Source organism: Mandrillus leucophaeus, unplaced genomic scaffold (assembly GCF_000951045.1).
Source record: "Mandrillus leucophaeus isolate KB7577 unplaced genomic scaffold, Mleu.le_1.0 Scaffold836, whole genome shotgun sequence".
Lineage (NCBI taxonomy): Eukaryota > Metazoa > Chordata > Mammalia > Primates > Cercopithecidae > Mandrillus > Mandrillus leucophaeus.
In genome coordinates this window covers 1,042,446-1,048,411 of record NW_012109097.1, presented here as the reverse complement: position 1 = coordinate 1,048,411, position 5,966 = coordinate 1,042,446, and positions in this window count along the sequence as shown.

The following is a 5,966-nucleotide window of genomic DNA, read 5'->3' as shown; positions in this document are numbered from 1 at the left end:
CCAATGCTGGAGGTTGGGCCTGATGGGAGGTGTTTGGGAAATGGGGGCAGATCCCTCCTTGGCTTGGTGATGTCCTTGCAGTAATAAGTGAGTTCTTGCTCTACTAATTCATACGAGAGCTGGTTATTTAAAAGTGCGGCATCTCCTCCTTCCTTGCTCCATCTCTTGCTATGTGACACCCTGGCTCCCCTTCCCTTCTGCTAGGAATAGAAACTTCTTGAGGCCTCCACAGAAGCTGAGTAGATACTGATACCATTCTTCTTATATAGCCTGCAGACCGTGAGCCAAATATACTTCTTTTTAAAAATAAATTACCCCATCTCAGATATGCTTTTATAGCAATTAAAATAGACTAATAAAACTACCTTTAGGCAAATGATTGGATTTTAGAATTAAAAACCATTTTGGAGACTTTCTAGTTCAGTGGTTTTCATAGTTTCATTTTATCAATTGACTAATTATTAAATGAAACTTTCCCAGAAGAGTAAATGGTTAATTCTGGAGCTACTTGGATTGGAGCAGGGCTGGGTTGTCCAGCCTGAAATTCCTACCTAAATAGTATAACCCTTCTTAATAGAGTATGATGTGAGTTCCAACCAACACAAACACAGAATCAAATCACGAGTCAGTAATTAGACCTCCTAATTGTATTATTTAAGGAGTATTGAAGGTTGCCTGACAAAAAGACAAGCTCAAGTTGGAAAATGAATGCTTAAGCAGTTATTTAGAGCATTTAGGGTCACACAGACATCCTAGTAATGATTTGTACCCTGATTTTATTGAAAGTATAAGGTTATTCATAATTACTTTAAGATATTGGATATAGGTTATTTTTTCAGCCTATGTGGCAATATTGGGAATTTGGGTGTCTACCTATTGGATACATTTAAAATCCTTTTTTCTTTGGTCTTCTACTATATAGGTGAGGGCTTTGTGGGCTTCTCGGTTCCCTTGGCATCTGTCACAGAATTTCTCAAACTTTTGTTTGCACGAGTATCATCTGGAGATCTTGGTGAAAACATAGATTTCTGGTACCCATCCCTGGAGACTCTGATCTGGTACAACTGGGACAGGTCTCAGTACTCTATTTTTAACAAGTCTCCCAAATAATGCTGATACCTTTAGTCCTTATTCACAATTTGAGAAACACCGGCTTATACCATGGTAATTAACAAAGAATGGGAAATTTATGTATTTACAAGCTGTCTTGGGAATTAAGTGTAACAGTTATTATTATTTTTTCTTAATCTTGGAAGGTTTATTTTAGAAAGATTTTCATCCCCAAATATTTTGAATCCTTTTTTTTTTTTGAAGCCTTACACAATGTGTTTGTCATGTGGCTGACGTTCCTAAGCTCTAAGATAAGCAACATTTAATAGGTATTCTAGTTCTATTGCCCTGCTTTTGGAAACACAGTTTCTCACTATGGATCCTACCTTTTACATGTTATTATTCAGCCTTTCAACCTTACTTGATGTGTGATCTGTCATCAGCCTGCAAGAGGTTCTTGGCTCTGATGTGGTCCTGACACATGACTGCTGTGGCTGCCACATTTTTTTCCTCCTAGCTTTTGTTCTTCCTCATTTATAGATATGTCTACATATTTCATTGAGGCATAATGGAGAAAAATTACTGTTGGGATAATGAGTCTGAAAATTAATAATCTTTTTAAACAAGATTTCTTTCTTGTTAGTGCCCTTTAATGAATGTATCTAAGCTGTGGGAAGGGGAACCACTGTAAAGGCCATACAGGGCTTTCTCATTATTCAAATGCTGGGTTGATACGATGAGAATTTAATGTCATCTGTAATAACTTCTGAAAGTGGCACTATAGCCCGTATCTTTTACCAGTAGAACATATTTAATAAATTTATAAAGCTTTTGTCTTTGTTCTACCGACATAGAATATAGATGAAACACCATGAACCAAATACATTGGTTTGTTGACTTTTACTATTTAGATACTACCTGAAACAGAGGATAGCTACTGCCACATAAAGGTGAAAAAGATAGATTGTTTGGAGATAGCAAGAGGTAATAGTTTAATACTTGGGCTAGTTTTGCTAAGTTTCTACCCATTAGACCTGTGCTGACAGTACAGTAGCAACCAGCTGCATATGGCTACTTAAATTTAATGTATTTGTTAAATCAAGATTTAAAAGTTAGTCTCTCATTCACACTGACCACACTTGAAGAACTCAGTAGCCACAAGTGGTTAGTTGTTGCTATATTGAACCAAGCAAATATAGAACATTTCCACCAGGAAAACTCTTTTGGACAGTGCTACCCAAGACTCTCAGCTTGTTGACCTTATCTCAGCAGGGCAAAAAGGTAAGTGCCTTCTATGTAACATGCTGATGTTTGCTTGGGTTAAGGTTAATTGCTACTTAGGACTGTTTGCTGTGTGACAATAGACCTGTACTGAGTGTGATGCATTTCTGAAGTATGAATATAGTTTTTGCCTCCAATTGAGTTGGCAATTTTTCTTCCCAGAAGAGCCTGTTGACTTATAGGTAGTGACTGAGTATTCAATGATTTAATCATGTACAAATTTTGCCTTATTCTTTTTTTAATTAAAGCATAAAATAGTTATTTTAAACGATGTTTATAAATTACTGTATGAGTATTTCCTGCTTAAAAAAATCTGCAAAACAAAGGCATATGGAAATTGTTTTCCAGTTGAAAAATAATTGTTTGCTTCATATTAAACAAATACATTTATTTTTTATTTTATTTGTGTTAAAAAAGAAATTCCTGCAATAGCAAGATTCTTTAGTGCAGTTAGAATCAAATCAGATGAATTTTTGTTTGAGTGTGTACATTTATATCCAAGAGCATCAATTATATTGCTATATTGTTGTCAAATATTATAGATTTACCCTCAACTCAAAGTAACTGCTTTCCAGGTGGTCAACAGATATTTCAGCCTTCATCTTTCTATAATTCTAACTTTTATAAAGATATATGGTTGTGAAAAGATAATTTTGAGAGACCTGTGCTCAAATGTCTCCTACCTGGGAAGAAGGACAGTGCAGGCAGTGGCTCAAGTAGTATGGGCAGTAGAATTCCACATGACCAGTGCTGGTGTGGTCATAGTCTTGATTCTTAGTAGAGCAATCTGGAAGTCAGAGAAGCAAATTGGTGAACCTAGAACCAAAGAATCAATCAATTAGGTAGGAAAATGATACTGAGTTATTCATTGGGATAAAGTTTTTTAAGCATTGAGGACTTTGAAAGACAATAATTGGAGAGCCAATTTGTTTGTAACATCAAGAATTCCACACATTTCTCCGGGCTGACCAGATTCTGGCTGAGGATTGGTTCTGATGAGGAGAAGGCTGTAGATGCTTGGACTATATTATTTTTCACCCACTGCAAGATTTCTTTTATTGAGATGCATTTTATATTGTTACATCTGGATTTCAACTGAGGGTGGTACAAGAAACAGCTCCATGTTATGAACTACTATACTTGTTATTGAGGACAATGTTTATATAGTATCATGCCCCATCTGAAGCATGCTGAGTGAAAAATTTCTTTTTAGAGTTAAGGGCTAGAAAGTTTTGCTACTCCAGAAACATTGCAGTGTTCTCTTCTTCTTGGAATAAAAACAATAACAATAACAAAAACTAGCTGGGGAACTGGCATGACTCCTTTTTACTTTGTCTTCTAGAACACGTAGAATCAAATTCTTGTCATTAGTGGTTAGAAAGGTTGATATGATGATTAGTCCTTGGATTTGGGAATATATAAAACCCCCAAATCACTGAATACTCTCAGATCAATTGCTGATATGCTCATGATCCACAAACGACTCTTGCTCTATCACTGGCTAGAAATAAGAAGCGAAACAATAAATCATGGATTTCAGGAAAATCATTTGTAAATCACTATTGGATGATCATTAATCACTCAACAAACACTTGCGGAGACTCTGTGTGCCATGTGTCATTCTGGATGTTCTGTACATACATCAGGAACACAACGAAGATGCTGGCTTTAGTATGTACCTTCTGGCTGTGTCTTTTGAGTATATTGGAGCAGCCTTCAGGACCCATTTGAGGTTCATAGCCATATGTTTAATGTGAAATCAGTCTGTGTGGTTGTGTGCTTTTCTCTAGTTACTTTATCTTCATGGGTATGGGCATGAAGTCCATGCAAAGTTGGTTTTAACCAAGATTATGGTTGTGCCCAGTGTAGTAGATACTTCTTATGTTCAGTCTCACATTTCCTCAGCCTTTCATGCTGATTCCACAAACAGGTAGTGTTTGAAGGCTTTGACTCAGTGCATGTGCTGAAACTTCTTACTTCTAGTCGTGTCATCTGCACTTTGTTTCTTTCCTGGGGTTTCTTTAATATTAATGAAAGCTCACGGGAACTGATTTGGCATACACTCATTCACACCCCTAAAATATAGGGGACTTAAGTATGCTAAGCAACCCTTAGCAAACCCTCAGCAATGGAGAAATGGAACTGATGGATAAATCCTTTTATTTGTTGATCTTCAGGTGGACATTTCTGAGAGGCTTTCTATAGGAAACTCAGAAGTTTCTGGTAGCACCCACCCTTGGTTGAGACAAACTCAATAACACACCATTGCATTGACTTTTTCTCCTTCTCTGTTTTATTCTCTTAGGCCCTTCAGTCTAATCCCTGAGATTATCTCACTTATAAGTTATACACACACAAGTCTTTTCTTTCAGATTCTCTTTGGAAAGGACAACAGGCTAAGCTACCAAGTGAGTACAATAAAACAGAATCCAAATGAAACTAGGATATATATATAAAGGTGTAATTGTATTTAACCTGGTAATTTAAGTTGAATAAGAAGAGCAGTAAGGACATCAGGGTAGTGAGGGATGGTGACTAAATTGGGGATTCTAATGGGTAAATTAGATAGAGAGGCTGCTTGAGGTAGATGGAAGGTGATTTCAATTAATTGGATCAAGATTATGTCTCATGTGTGCTATCGGAGATATGTTACTCAGGTAGGTTGGAAAACTAGATTCTTGAAAGAGAGAAAGTTAAGGAACTAAAAGGCCAGCGTGTTAGAAGAAACTGCTATTTTACCTTATTTCATTGCCTATCCTCATTCTTTTCCTTTGATTTTGATTTTTGATCTTGATTTATTATTCCTATTTATAATTTGCCATTATTTATTGTGTATGCTAAAATATGGAATAAAGTATGTATCTATATACATATGCAGTTGATTCTTATTACTTAGAGTAATGTTCTATAAAGTCGCCACAGGATTGAATTAGTATATATTGACTCCTGTCTCATTCTCATCAACTCATTAACAAATAACCTTGTATTATGTGTGTTCTGTTTAAAGGCAGAAACAGATATTATATAATATATAGTTAATTCATTAACATTAAACTCAGTCAGGTGCAGTGGCTCATGCCTATAATCCCAGCATTTTGCGAGGCTGAAGTAGGTGGATCACTTGAGCCCAGGAGTTTGAGATCAGCCTAGGCAATGTAACATAATGTTGTCTTTACAAAAAAAATACAAAATTAGACAGGTATGGGCATGTGCCTGTAGTCCCAGCTACTCAGGAGGCTGAGTGGGAGGATCACTTGAGCCTGGGAGGTTGACGCTGCAGTGAGCCATGATTATGCCACTGCACTCCAGCCTGAGTGACAGAGTGAGACCTTATCTTAAAATAAAAAATTAAACCCACAGCCAACTACTAGAACTTTTGCCTGACTAAAGTTTATTTAGAACACATATTTTCTTCATAAGGTACATATCTTAGACCATTTTGTTTTGCTATGAAAGAGTACCTGAGACTGAGTAATTTATAAAGAAAAGAGGTTTATTTAGCTCATGGTTCTGTAGGCTGAGAAGTTCAAGGGCATGGTCCTGGCTCCTGGCAAGGACTTTTGTGCTGCGTCATACACAGTGTAGAAGGTCAAAGAGGAAGTAGACACATGTGAAGAGAAGCAAACTTGAGTAGC